This window comes from Stigmatopora argus, chromosome 5 (assembly GCF_051989625.1).
Source record: "Stigmatopora argus isolate UIUO_Sarg chromosome 5, RoL_Sarg_1.0, whole genome shotgun sequence".
Classification (NCBI taxonomy): domain Eukaryota; kingdom Metazoa; phylum Chordata; class Actinopteri; order Syngnathiformes; family Syngnathidae; genus Stigmatopora; species Stigmatopora argus.
The window spans coordinates 2,987,981-3,003,535 of NC_135391.1; the positions used below are offsets into that span (position 1 = coordinate 2,987,981).

General features: G+C 37.8%; 1 long non-coding RNA gene across 1 annotated transcript in view; it reads left to right on the top strand.

Annotated features, from left to right (window-relative positions):
• Positions 1-14,310, top strand: part of LOC144074778 (uncharacterized) — a 34,868-nt gene extending 20,558 nt beyond the window's left edge. Inside the window, exons 3-4 of the long non-coding RNA XR_013300381.1 lie at positions 10,442-10,684; positions 14,138-14,310. This is a non-coding gene — a long non-coding RNA (uncharacterized LOC144074778). The remainder of the gene's footprint in view (positions 1-10,441; positions 10,685-14,137) is intronic.
• The last annotated feature ends 1,245 nt before the right edge of the window (positions 14,311-15,555 follow it).

The following is a 15,555-nucleotide window of genomic DNA, read 5'->3' on the forward strand; positions in this document are numbered from 1 at the left end:
ACAACGGAATGAGCTGGAGGAGGAAAGGAAAAGTGCCTTGCAAGAGGAGATGCACAGCATTCCAATTGACACGAGCTTTCCAATGGAACTTCTCGCAGCCTTATTTGAACTTCTGCAATACAATAATATTATGATGAGGTATAAGTGTATATTGGATGGGAGTCCCAGCTGGATGATCACCAAAACACTTTGAGCAGGCTTGTAAAACAGCGAACATAATTGAGCACGCCACTCTCCATACAATGGCATGTTTGCGTTGGATTTCCCATTAAAATAACAATTAATTTTTGCAATACGCGGAAGGGTGCGCCGTGAAATCAAGATGCAATCACCAAAACGTCAGTTTCCGCTAACGTTTTCATCCCTGCTCTATATTTACACAATTATTTCAATATATTAAGGAATGTACTTACAATCTGTGCCGTATTTCCACGAATAGCAACGTGGTTTGAAGTCTCCGACTACTTTGTTTTGATTCCTTATCTGACTCGGGGGGGAGTTTGCCGCGCAAAGCGCTTGTCATGACTGCTGTCAGAGCCAGCGTTAAACAGCATTTATTTAATTCCATGTGATTAAAATAGGACTGGGTCAGTTTAAGAAGAGGCCTTTAGGCGACGGTTTTATTCGGAGGACCCAGATTAAACTCAAGTAAAATGGAAATGTCACACCGTGGTGGAAGATGCTGCGGGAGTTGGGAGAAGGATAATATTATTGTGATGTGAAGTGATAATTCCACCCTGTCCACCCTCATTATCCAGCAGTCTTGTGTGTTTCTGGCTTGCAGCTGTAGTCTTCTCAATGTGTGTTTCTGTTTGTGTGTGTGTGTGTGTTTGGCTTTTCATGTTCATGCCCTTTTCTTGCTCCAAACAGCAAAAAAAAAAATTTGGCATTTTGGGCATTTTTTCTGTTCTTTTTCCCGACTTTCAAATTGGGCCACGCGTGAGTGTGAGATGGTGAAGGGTGTGGCCACGCATGAGCGAGCACCTCCTGATGTGGTCTTTGCGGAACTCAACTCCGCTCAGGATCAAATGCAGTTTCTCACCTTCCACGATGCAGGGGGAGGATGAAAAATCCTGGAACTCCTACCACGTGGACACTGCCGAATCAACGCAAACAAAAGTGAGCTACAGTGGTACCTCGACGTACGATCTCAATACGTTCCGGGACTGAGATCGTATGTCGAGCTTCTCGTAACTCGAGCAAACGTTTCCCATTGAAATGAACTAAAAACAAAGTAATTTGTTCCTACCCTCTGAAAAAACACCAAAAACAGGATATTGGATTGGAAAAAAATGTTTTATTTCTTCTAATCGCCATCTATTAACAAAGTAACACATAACTAGTGGCTTAAGAGTAATAAAATGTGTTTAATAGAAGTAAAATTAGACGCATTTCGCGGAGGGTAGAGACAGCGACATACACGGAGGCGGGGTGTGTGTTTGTGGGGACTTTATCCACGGCAACCCGAACAAACAAATTTAAATTAACTTAGATTAATATATACAGACACACTCAAACATACGTTTAATGTAACTTTACAGAAAACTGAATTCTAATTTAGTTTTAATCTTTTTTACCTTTGTTTTCTACGGGTTGACTCCACCCGGACGTTCAGCCGGAGTCTTCAAAATGAACGCATCAAGAGTTGTTTGTTTTTACCTTCCCTTCAAAATAATTCGAAAATGACGCGCACAAATGTCATCACAATACAATAACGCGCACAAATGTCATCACAATACAATAACGCGCGACCACTTGCCAGCTTGTCAGGGTGCCTCTTTTCTACAAAATCCGAAAACTCTTGCCACTTCCTTGTAACTTTCTTGGGTGATAATCGAGGCAAATGTCTTGATAAATTCCACCACGGCTTTCGAATTGGAACTATCTTCTATCCACAATAAAAGAAGGCTCTCCATCTCGTCATGAATGTCACTGCACCGGTGCGAAATTATAGTTAGTCCTTTGGAAGGCCTCCTTCTCCTTAATTGCGTCCTTCTGCTTAAGGATGGTGGATATGGTTGACATATTCCTCTCGTATTGCTGAGCAAGCTCGGTGACACGTACACCACTCTCATATTTTTTAATTATTTCGCGCTTATTGTTGATTGTCAACGGTCGCCTTTTCTTTGCAAAACTCTGCCGATCCATTGTTGTTTACTTTGTATGCAAATCTAGTATGCATTGACCAACGTGGAAAAAAAACAGGGGGGAAATGCAAAGCTCCGCCCCGTGCTCGTAGATATATTTTATACACGAAAGAGATGCGGCAAGACAGTGCCATGGCCACCTCTTTCTCGCATCTCGAAAATTTTCTCGTATCTAGGGCGAATTATGCGAAAATTTCAGCGTATCTCGAGCATCTCGTAGTTAGAGCTGCTCATAGGTCGAGGTACCACTGTACTTCTTCAGATGCGACGCATAGTCACGCAACGAGAAGATGATGTTTAGAGGCTCGGCATCCACGCGGAAGGAACCTCAGCGGTCTCCGAGATAAGGCATATTTTTGTCTGGCAAGATAAGGGAGAGAAAGCAAACATATTACAGGGCTCAAAATTCTCTATCTAGAGCTCCTTTTCACGAGTCTAATAATTCATTCATTCATGGCCTCTGTTTCCCCTGCCTCTCGGAACATCTGCCTCATACATACATCACCGCGCTGATAAAGATCGCGGACAGAATTGGTAATACGCTGCGAATGGGACACTGTGGCACTGATTAAATAACTTTGGTGGCTGGATAAAATTGAAACGGCCAAAGGATGAAAGGGGACTTATCGGGCTTTATTAAAGGATGTGGAGTAGGATTTTTTAAGGTTTAGGGTGATGCACGCTATTTCAAGATGAGATGTACAGCTAAGCTGTCAGGGAACATAAAAGGGGGGACAAAAAATTGCCTTTTTGGGAGATTGGTCATTCGGGTTTGGGGCTTAATACACACAGATGATGTCCTTGTAGTGGAAAGAAGTCCAAAATGAGGATGAGCTTAACATCTAACAAAATATAAAGTTAGCGGTGCAGATTTTTGCACAAGTGTCAAGTCCGAGTCGCTTGATTTTGTGGGTTTGTTGAGGCCAAAAATTAAATATATGTATTAAAGACGGGAAAAAAGCACATCCAAATGAGGTAAAACAGTTTTTTGCAAACTGTTGTCCAGCACAAAATAAGATTGCTTACAAATTATGTTGTTCTCATTAATAATAAACAAATAGTCTAATGTGATGAATTGAGCTTTTATGTCCTTTCTTCTACAAAGTTTGTTTCACTAGTTCAAATATAAATGTATATTTTGCAATATATGTAGCTCATGATTATTTTGTTTTTCTACTGCTATTGACACTTATAGATATCCAATCAATTTCAATTGTAAAGACCGGCTTCATGTTTCACGGCCATTGATGACGACAATAGACGTCCAAACCAGTTTGTTTTTGTAACGCCATAGTTGTTTAATTTTTTTTTCAACTATTTTATGTGATCCTGTGATGGACTCCCTTATGTCAGAGTTGTGTTTTTCATTTGAGATGTCAAAGTAGCCGCAGAGGAAGTCATCAAGTGGATTTCTCAAATGATTATCAGTCATTCTGACAGCGTAACGACTAAAACGGAGACGAGGTTGACTGCTGTCTAATATACTGTCGTAATTAGTGCGCCATTTTTGCATTGGATATTTTCCATTTTAATATCGGCCTTTGTTTTGAACTCAGAATTCTGCAAATAAAATGCACATTCTGAAAATAAATTCACAATTCTGCCTTCAAATTAAGACTTCTTAGACTCATTCTGGCTCAAAAGACAATCTCAGCCACCTATTTTTTTCTTGTCAGTGGGCCTAATCCTCATTCGTAATTCAACAAATGTCATAACTTCAAGTTGGCCTTCTGATTTCTTCATATTTTTCTTCCTCTGAGGAAAAAAAAAGAAAATTTGGACACCCCCGCACTAATGGGAACGGCGCACACACAACGTACGTACGCAGCCCAATCACGGCCAATGAAACGGCATCAACTGAACAGATGGCAGCGACACGAATTAAAAGCACAGAACAATAGTGGAATATAAAGCCGAAATGACACCCAAAGTGGCTGCTGATTTATGGCCATTGTGAGTTTGGTAGCGGGCTTCCATGTATATTAGCGCTACAAATCTGGGTCCATTTAGCAGGGAGATGCTCATACATACATCAGCGACTCCTGCTCCAAGCCAAGGTCACTTCTTATTGCATCAATCTTCTCAGCAGAGGCTACTCGGCACAGCAGCAGTTTTGTAACTGTCGCAGCTGTAATGGAATCTTTTTTTCTCGCGCTTCATCTTTCTCTTATCACATGAAATATATATTCAACTTCTCCTCTTTCCTTCATTCTCCCGATTCTTTTTATTTTATCGGGAAAACATTCCTGGAAAAAAAACACACACACCCCTCCTCTTGCTCTAACCTCTTGCATTTTTACCCTTCTGGCTTTCAAAACAATGGGTCACTTTGCGCGAGAAGTATGGGGATATTATAAAATGGGATAAATGGGTAGATACGCTTGATAGCGAATTTTCTCCTGGTTGGATTTCAGCAATGACCCTTTTTATATTAATTTTAGTGGATAGAAATTAGGAGTACGTATTGCATTATACGGCAATGTGATTTCTATCTTGATTTCATGATTTCCTTGGATTCCAATTAATCCCAATACTACACTATAGGATGAGTATTGCGATTTTGGTGTATCACTTTAGAAAAAAAAATCTAAATCGACATAAAACAACATTTATATTAATTTATTTCTGAAACCTTATTCAGCACTAAAGTTAACATGATTTTTTTTGTTTTATGTTTGAACATGTGATTTTTATTATAATATTTTCTTATATTGCAACACTTCTTTTGTCGAAACATGTTTAAATGCAGGATTCTCAAAAACATATTGAAAGATGTATCAATATTTCATTATTTTATTATTTTTCTGTACTGCTTAACTTGACTGGATAATGAACATTTTTTTAATGGCATGTCAAATAATTAGCTCGACCACAAATAAATATAAACGTAAACATGGTCATATTTTAACACAAAAATGTTTGCATTTATTTCGGCAGCTTACAAGAGAGCTGCCGGGTGCTGCCAACTAGTGGATGGGAGTGGAATTGCATACACAATTTTATTTATTTCCTACAAAAACAGACCTGCAAGGATCATTTCAGATAGATTTTTAATCCATACAAGAAGAAACCAAGACATAGCTGCTGGGTGCTGCCAACTAGTGGACGGGAGTCGAAGTGCAGATGCAATTTTATTTATTTCCAATAAAAACACACCTGCAAGGATTATTTCAGATAGATTTTTAATCCATACAAGAAGTAACCAACACATAGCTGCTGGGTGCTGCCAACTAGTGGACGGGAGTGGAGGTGCAGATGCAATTTTATTTATTTCCAACAAAAACACACCTGCAAGGATAATTTCAGATAGATTTTTAATCTACACAAGTAATCTCCCGATATATTACAAACCCGATTTTTTTTAAAACACCCTTTCCAAAAAGGAACGTTCACGTGTTAGCAACACACTTGCGACTACGTGGTTAATGTGTTCTCCAGACACATAAAGAAGAGTTGCTGAATTGCCAAGTGCCCGTTGAAGACATTCATGCTGAGTCAGTTTTTATCCTGATTACTCAGGCTTCAGCCTCACGTCGTACTTTAATAAATGAAGATCTAATCAAATCAATCATTTTAAATAGCCGTGGAACATTTTTAGAGTGAGGAAAAAAAAGAAAACACTTTTAATTGATGAACTTGACCCGCTTTTCCTTGATAACAAATTTCATTTGTTCCATAAAAATTATGCTCAAGTGACATTATTTGACAGGATCTTTATCACCTGCAGAGTAAATAAGAGTAATTTATGCTGTTTAATTTTGAGCGCCGAGTATAAATCACCGCTCTGTCCTGCATTACGGGACTCATATTGAGCAGAAAGTGAGGACTCAAGCTGATTGGGTTGTTAAGGCAACGGTAACCGAGTTGTTCCCAACGACTCTACAGATGGGATTTCCGTGATAAACGGCACCTTGCGCGCTCAAGTGTCCGAGATTTTTGAATCAATCAGAATAGCGCCCGTCATTAAAAATCAGATAAGATGCAAACGCATTAAATGTGCAACTGAATAATACGGCCTACTAATGAGCTGTTTTTACTTTGAGTTGGTTACACAGGTCAAGTGGGTCAGATTTTTATGGCTTTTTGTTTGTTAGTGGACAGAATTATGTACAAAAATAAATAATTTATATAAAAATTGGTAGGTTTGCTGATTTTTCAACAACAACCAGACAAAATTTTATCGTATGTATAAAGCAGGTTTTTAATAGAAGTGTAGTCTTATGCAAATCCAATTTTGTATTAATGGTGCCTATAACAAAGTTTTTTTTTCATGTCAATGCAATTCCAAGTGACCATTCACCTCTTTTGCAAGAATAGGAATTTGACCCACTTTTCATGAATATACCATATTTTCATGACTATAAGGCGCACTTAAAAGTCTTAAATTGTCTCCAAAATAGACCGGGCGCCTTATAATCCAGTGCGCCTTATATATGGAAAAAATGTGTCATTCATTGAGGGAGCGTCTTGTAATGTGGTGCGCCTTATAGTTGTGAAAATATGGTAATTTATATAAACCATATATATGGTTAGCTGATTTTTCAAAATCAATGAATTATTAAGTCAAAGTGTTGATATCATTTGAATAAAGCGGATTTCTATGAAACCGTAGTTTTGCGCTAACCTTAAATTTGAATTGACGTTTTGTTTGTTTATTTATTTTTAATTATAAGGCAAATTCAAGTGACTATTCACTTCTTTTGCACGAATATGAACTAGAAATATGCACTGCTTTTCATTTTTCTAATAATAGGCTTTTACTTTTAGTTAGTTACTCTGGTCAGGGAGGTCAATTTTGAACAAATACTTTTTTTAACATAAATTTAAATCATATTGTAATATCTGGTAGGTAGTTAGTTTGCTGATTTTGAACATAAACAAATGATAAAGTCAAATAATGTCATATGTATCAATACATTTTCTATAAAACTGTTGTATTGTACTAATCCAATTCTATATTGACAGTACTTAAAATAAAGCAATATTTAGTTTTTTAAATTACAATGCAAAATTCACCCTTTTTGCACAACAAAGACAAGAACAGCATAGTACACGGCCGTATAATAAGAAACTGTCAAGACATATTGCGGTTTGATATGACAGGATATAATGTAAATTATTACCGACATAATTTAATCTGCGAAAGCTGATTACAAACATAACCGCGCTTTAGGTGAAGCCTGGCAGCGTATTGAAGCAGTCAAGAGCTGTCTTCGGGCTGAGAAGAGCCTCGGCTTCTCTGACAAAGAGGCAGCATCTGAAAAATAGCAGTGTGAGCTGACGAATACATGACAGCTGTCAATCATTTCTTAATAACAGGGAAGCAGGGCGGCTCACCAGTGGGTTTGACCTGAGAGGACATGAGGATACACACCTTTGTCGGTGGCTAGTTATCATTAAATATGGTACAAAAACCCAAATTATCATTGAAAATATGATTATCTGATCTTTACAGACTCCTTATAGGAATTAAACAGCTGAAAATTAAAGTTTTGTCCCTCAAATCATGCTACTGTTGTAATTTTTTTGACCAGTATCGTATTTTTCAGACTATAAATTGCATCAGGAATATAATACATAATGAAGAGAATAATGTTGCATTTTTGGGAGGGCAATTTTTTATTTCAAAGTCAACAACAAACATAACAGTTTTGCATGATAAGTATAGCCTTAAAAAAAGAAAATAACAGAATGTTGGTAGTCAGAGAGGAAAAAAACATGTATAAGTCGCAGGCTCAGCCAAACTATGAAAAAAGTACGACTTATAGTGCGGAAAATACAGCGTGGTGCGTATTTTCTGGATTATAAGTCGCACCAGCCAAAGAAAACAATTAAAAGGGAAAAAACTTGAATATTTAAATGTTTCTGCATGTCGCACTTCAGTATAAACCACAGTTTTGTTCAATAGTAATCAATAACAAATAGAAATAGGAAAAAATGCAAAATAATAATAATAATAATCGGACATAGGCTTTGTCATTATCATAGACTCGACAAAAGATGATGACAAAGCCTATGTCCGATTAGCAAAAAAAGGCAGGTTCTGAAAAACATACATAATTCTGTAATGAATACATAAACAATCAGAAAAATTGAAACAAATTGTAAAAAAGACAACACAAAAACATTTCCCTTGTGCATATTTTGCTCTGGCACCAAATGTGTTTGTTTTTTAAATCTCTCGTGACTTAACATATCTTACATCTTTGGCAGCCATTGACGGCAAATCCATTTTAACAGGACCAACGGATTGGACGCCTATTATTGTCAGTCAGTCGGTCATTTGACGATCAATTTCGCTCCTTTACTAACTACCACAACACATCGCCCGTACCCTGGGCTGTTAAGCTAACAATAACGTTTGAATAGACGTCCACTGCGTGCGACCACTCTCTGCGAAAAGGGTTAAAGTTCATTTCCGAGGGGAGTTAGCTCAAGGCGCCCAATCCGGAGGAACATGGATGCCGATCTGCAAGGCGTGTCACATATTTAGATGAAAAGGGATTGATAATGGTCTCCCCTCTCTCATCTCACGTCGCAAAGCTTTATGAGTTCCTTCGATCCCTGATTTCAGAAGCCATTAGTGTTCTTCCTCTTGAGAGATGGAAGGCCGAGCCGGCGGCGTGCTGAGGATTCCCGCTCTAACTGGAAATGACACATTGTCAATAAGTATACTGATTAATCTGCCTATTTGTTTTGTGCAATGCGCTTAACAAGCTTTCTTAGACTGAAGACATTGTGAAAACCCAATAAGTGTTCTTTATCGTTTCTTCTGATCAGAGTAATTGAGAGGTTTATGTACGCGGGCGCCTTAGTTGAAAGTTTTTGCAGATTCTGGGTTTTCCAAAATGCATGGCCTCGTTTTGTATTGATGAAAAATATCATTAAATGTGGCTCGCAGAAGAATCTTAAATACAAACTACATTCTGTTGCATTCATCAACTGTAATTGTAACTTCATTATTTCTAATCAAGGTAGGAAACATGCATAAAGAAATTTACTTAAAAATTCTATTCAGATTTTTGGGGGGGTAACTGGACATTTTCTTCTTTGTTCTAGAACATGTGTCAAAGTGGCGGCCCGGGGGCCAAATCTGGCCCACCGCATCATTTTGTGTGGCCCGGGAAAGTAAATGATGAGTGCCGACTTTCTGTTTTAGGATCAAATTAAAATGAAGAGTATAGATGTATATTGAATTTCCTGATTTCCCCCTTTTAAATCAATCACTGTAATTTTTTAATCCATTTTTTTCTGTGTTTTTAGTTCTAAAATCATTTTGTAAAATCTAAAAATATATAAAATAAAGCTCAAATAAACATTGTTTTAGATCTATAAAAAATGAATATTCAGGGCTTTTAATCCTGTTCTTTTAATCCATTTATTTTAAAAAATCTAAATATTATATCTAAAATGGTCCGGCCCACGTGAAATCAAGTTGACGTTAAAGCGGCCCGCGAACCAACCCGAGTCTGACACCCTTGGTGTAGAAAGTTGGTTTCAGTTGTATAAATAAATATATATCACTATTTTTTTAGTCGTGATTAATCATAATAATAATCTTTTTTAATGAATCATTTTTTTATTGTTATGAATGCAAAGAGAGAGAGAGTGAGATTTATTTTACAGTATGATTGTAGTGGGTAATTAGTAACTCATTCACTGCCATTGACGGTTTATTAATTTTACATTCTGCTTGTCTTCACAAAGATCGTGAGGGTGCTGGAGCCAACTTTGTGCAGCCCTAAAACGGTTGCCAGCCAATTGCAGGGTAAACTGACATTAACAACCATCACACTTTGGAGCACCCATAGAAAACCCACGCAGACATGGGAAGACATGCTAACTCTAAACAAAAAAGCCGAAACCCACCAGGCTTAATCTCTCAATCTCCCACTGCGAGACAGACATCCTAACCACACTATCCACCGTGCTGGCACCCATAGACAATCATAAACCGCAAATCCATCTAGCCTGCCATTGAATAATTATATTTCACTGCCATTGACAGCGACGGACGTCCCATCCATTTTCACCAATGAGGTCACACTTAGTTCTATTTAATGAGATTCCGATCCCCTCCGATTTGGAGTTGGCCCTCGCATCCTTTGATTTATCGAAGAAAAAAAAAGTTTGGACACCCCTGCAATAAAGCTTTTGGAGAATGTGGACGAGAACGCTGGTCTCCACCTGCGTTTCCAATTGGAGTGTTTACGTTCCTATGTCAGCTGTCCTCCCAATTCACCATTTATCTCCCCTGAACTGTCCTAACCTTTTCAAGCTTTCACTTATGACAGATTCCTGATCCCTCGGGCCAAGCATCAGAGGAAGTTAGCTACAGGAAGGTCCGCGCAACTGTCAACGGAAGACAGAGGCTACACATGTCCCGGTGCGCTGATTGGCCTCCTCGTGTACAGCCACATAAATCGCATCAAACTCAGACATGTGGGAGGAGAAGAGGCCATGAAGAATCGGGGTGATGACGTTTCCTAAGATTCTTTCCCCAATCTCTGGCCCGGCACCCGCCCAACAAGTTAGAGGTGAGTTTGCATGACATTTTAATTTTTTTTTTAAAATTATATATACAGAACAGCAATCCATTTTCCTAGAAGCAGTTATTTAAAAGTTGACAGTATCTTAAGGCGCCCATTTTAATATTTACAGTTTTAGTCAAAACTAACGAAATTATTGGGATTCTGCTTAATAATGGCGCTGCAGTAAATATGTTATTATTAGAAAAATAATTGAAGCAACTAGCATTTTTTTATGATTTTTTTTTCTACAAAGCAAGAAGACTATTTTATAAAAAAAATAAAATAATGTAAGATAAAATAAAAAAATAAAAAACAAACAAACATATATATATATATATATATATATATATATAAATATTTTTAAAAAAAATAAACATTAAAAAACAAGCAAACAAAAACAAACAAAACAAAAAATACATATATATATATAAATATTAAAATAAAAAAATAAAACATTAAAAAACAAGCAAACAAAAACAAAAAAACAAAATACATATATATATATATATATAAATATAGAAATTTGTTGTTGCTCAAGGATCCCCAAATATGACATGAATAAAAAAAAGAAAATATAGTTTAAATGGATCTCTAGTAACTCATATTAACAACAGACAAAGTAAGCACCTGAAATTTAACATATTAACAGTTTTTTGCATAACTGTAGCCTAAAAACAATACAATTTAACAAGTTATTGGTGAGAGTGAAAAAACTATAAGTCACACTCGATTTTATGTTGCAAAACACAGGCATACGGTAAATATTTTGTCATTCAAGCTTTTTTTAGGAGCAGGACAGGGCTTCCAAACTATACACAACATTAAACAAAAAAAAATCTGAGCCATTTTCTCCTTTTAAGACCAAGTTATCATGCAAATGACATTTTTTCTCCATCTTTTAATCTTTTTTTCATCCTAGAAGTAAAGACATCTTCTTTAGCGCGGTAAAGCACAAGTGAATTGTTCTGGCTTTCCAAGGCAAAGATTACACATGGAGCGTTTCAAGTAAAATTCCTGGGCTTAGTGTCAGAAGACAGCGAGCTGAAGACAAATGGAAAAAATATGAGATCTCCTCTTGGATTTGCTTGTTCCTGTGGGAATAGCTGAAAACGTCATTTCCAAGCAATCCTCCTAAATGAGCACTTCTGAAGCATTCTTGATTGACTGAAGCCTTACAGCTTGTCATCTAATCAGCCAGATAACCAAGACCGGCGTGCACGCACCTTGCCATTTATACTATCTTCTTGTTGGGAAGCTGATGGACCAATATGTCTTTTTTCTTCCTTTCATAGCTAACAACGTCGACGCTGCGCCCGATGGATCTGAAATACGGATGTGTTGTCGGCATCCAAATTAACTCATGACTGTGATCCGGCGCCGGTAACGAGCATTCAAAGTGTTCTCCTCGTTAAAAATGGGGAATAAATAGAAATGCGAGGTAAAACATTCAAATATCACATTTTCTCAATTGAACTAGGGTCACAGGGGGTGCTGGAGCTTATCTCAGTTGATTTCGGGCCAGACTCAGGGGGCATCCTTTAATTTGTGGCCAGCCAATCACAGGGCACAAGGAGACAAACAACCATTCACATTCGCAATCATACCAAGGGGCAATTTAAAGTGTCCAATCAGCCTACCATGCATGTTTTTGAAATGTGGGAGGAAACCAGAGTACCCAGAGAAAACCCACGCAGGCCCAGGGCGGACATGCAAACTCCATAGTTGTTGACTGACCTGGATTTGAACTCAGGTCTTCCAATGTGAGGCCGACGCGCTTACCACTCAGTCACCGGGCCGCCCACATTCAAATACATATGAATCATAAAGTCCATCATTGCAGGCTTGTGTGGAAATGCAAGGCACGTAAGAATTGGAAGTTACTTGAATATCCTTGGATCCAGATGCTTAACTAGGCTAATGACTGACTGGCTAACAAAGAAAAATGGGCAGCCTGTTCAGTCAGTGTCAGTGAGCCGGCAGCCAATGTCCTCTAAAATGCTCTTCAATATACAGTAGTGAACATTTACTGTATGCAAAACCGAGGCTTGCATAGATTATTGACCATAAGTCATTCTTTTTTCGTAGTTTGGGTCTCACTTCGGACATATTCACTTAAATATTTGTATGTGATCATTTTTTAATAACATCATTCAATAGTAAGTAAATATCCCCAAATCCACAAATGGTTCTGTTTTTTCATGAAAATAGAGAAAAAATGAAAAGGGTGATTATTTTAAGAAGGCGTCAATATTGTTATGTGTATTATTATTATTATTTTTGGCACTAGCACCCCTGCAACACGTGAGGATAAGCAGTGTTGGATGACTGAACTATAAAGTATAATCGTTATTCTTGTGCTCTGACATAATAAAATAAACCCCCCAAAAATGCTACTAATAGCCTTGAATGTACAGAATATATCATGGATTAAAGTATTTTTGTGGATTTTTTTTAGCTACCTTACATTTTTTGGCACTCACCATATCCTCATTATGAGGGTTGATGTTGGTGCCTCAAAAAAAAAACCTCGAAATCCCCCTAAATTTGCCAAACAGACATCAGCACTGCCAATCGAAACCATATTTATATCACAACCTGTTCAATATGCTGCTCTGTAGTTCTTGAACCATCATCGATAGTCACTTTCACAACTTTGTGACACATTCCACGACACATCCCCCACCTGAACCAAATCCGAGAGGGATAAAAAGTGACCACCGGGGCTCCGGATCGGCCTTGGGGTCGAAGGGTGAGAAGTCTCGGCAGCGTTGTGGTACAGCCGCGTGCCTCCGTTGAGGCGAAGCAGATCTGACAGAGGCCACCTCGAGAGACTCTTCACTCTCCATCACAGTGCTCAGCAGAAGAGGCAGCGTCTGTCAGGGCTTCCCAATTCCTCGCTCTCGCCCGCCCGCCCGCCCGGCTGCCTGCCGCACCTCCCGCCCTAAACACCTTTAGTCAGTTTCACAAAGCTCCTCACGCTGCCAGAAAGCCTCCAGACTCATTGGCAATGCATGACCAATCCCCGCACAAGCCGCCGAACATCAGCGGAGTTTAGTTCTCGCGACGTGACAGACACATCCAGAGGCTTCCTTTCCGCACACTCCGCCATCATTAAGATCATCGGATATCATCTCGCGGGAAGTAGCGCACGCTCGCATATCCCAAGTATCACACCATCTCAAATTCATCATCTAAACTACCCAGACACGCCCGATAAGATGTCTACCCCCGGTAGGAGGAGACCGCCCACATGGCGACAACCAATTTGACCCGCAAATAGAGATTCCCCTCAACCCCACCCCAATTTTGGGGGAAAAAAAGGGCTATCCGTTTTAATTTGTCCAACTTTCTCCTTTCCTTCAAAATGGGGAGCGAGCGCCGTCGCCACTTTTAGCCGCACTACCAAATGTTGTTATCGCAGCGCGGTGTCAAGAACTCGATCTCTTTTTCTCTCTGCAGGTGACAGGCACAGACGAGAGATAAGATTGGAAAAGAATCCCACTCCACTGAGTAAATAAATAATCAATACTCATCTAAATGTAAATGAGAAAGTAGCCCCCTTTGATAGGAGGGTTTTTATCAACCAACCAATTTTCTACAGACACTCACTGGGCCTCAACCAAATCACCATCATTCAGCTCCCATGTAATGGATAAGAAAAGGGGCTGGGAGTGTGTATATGTGTGTTTGTGTGTGTGTGTATATGTGTGTGTGTGTGTGGGGGGGGGGGGTCATCTGAGATCAGTTTCAGCACCATGCCAACTACTGTAAATATGCACAGCATTTGTTTGTTTTTCAGATAGGAACTTGGAATGAAATTCTCTAAACTTTTAGACAGTTTTTTTTCTCATACTTTTTTTTCTGTAAAATGCAAAAATATATATTTTCAAAAATATATTTTTGCAAAAATATGTATGTGCAAAAATATGTATGTGCAAAAATATGTATGTGCAAAAATATGTATGTGCAAAAATATGTATGTGCAAAAATATGTATGTGCAAAAATATGTATGTGCAAAAATATGTATGTGCAAAAATATGTATGTGCAAAAATATGTATGTGCAAAAATATCTATTGGCAAGAATATGTATTGGCAAGAATATATATTGGCAAGAATATATATTGGCAAGAATATATATTGGCAAGAATATATATTGGCAAGAATATATATTGGCAAGAATATATATTGGCAAGAATATATATTTGCAAGAATATATATTTGCAAAAATATATATTTGCAAAAATATATATTTGCAAAAATATATATTTGCAAACATATATATTTGCAAACATAGATATTTGCAAACATAGATATTTGCAAACATAGATATTTGCAAACATAGATATTTGCAAACATATTTTTAGTACACATGAAAGCGAATGTGGCGACACACTTAAAAACAAATAACAACCTTAAGTTAAGAAATACATCAAAAGTAATATTATATGTATCATAATTTGGCGTGGGGGGTCATCTGAGATCAGGTTAAGCACCACACCAACTACTGTAAATATGTATTTATATATATTTGTTTGATTTTCAGATAGGAACTTGGAATGAAATTCTCTAAACTTTTAGGCAGTTTTTTTAAATACTTTTTTTCTGTAAAATGCAAAAATATATGTTTTTAGGACACATGCAAGTGAATGTGCTATACAGGAAAATCCTGGATAGCTGAATTAAATAAAATTAAAAACAAATAACAACCTAAAGTTAAGAAATACATTAAAAATAATATTATATGCATCATCTTTTGGCACAATTGGAAAAATGCAGAGCAGTAATCTAAATGCCATATATTTGTTTATTTTTCATGCATTTCTAAACTTTAGGTCAGGGGTCGGCAAACATTTCCACAACCATGAAGAGGACACT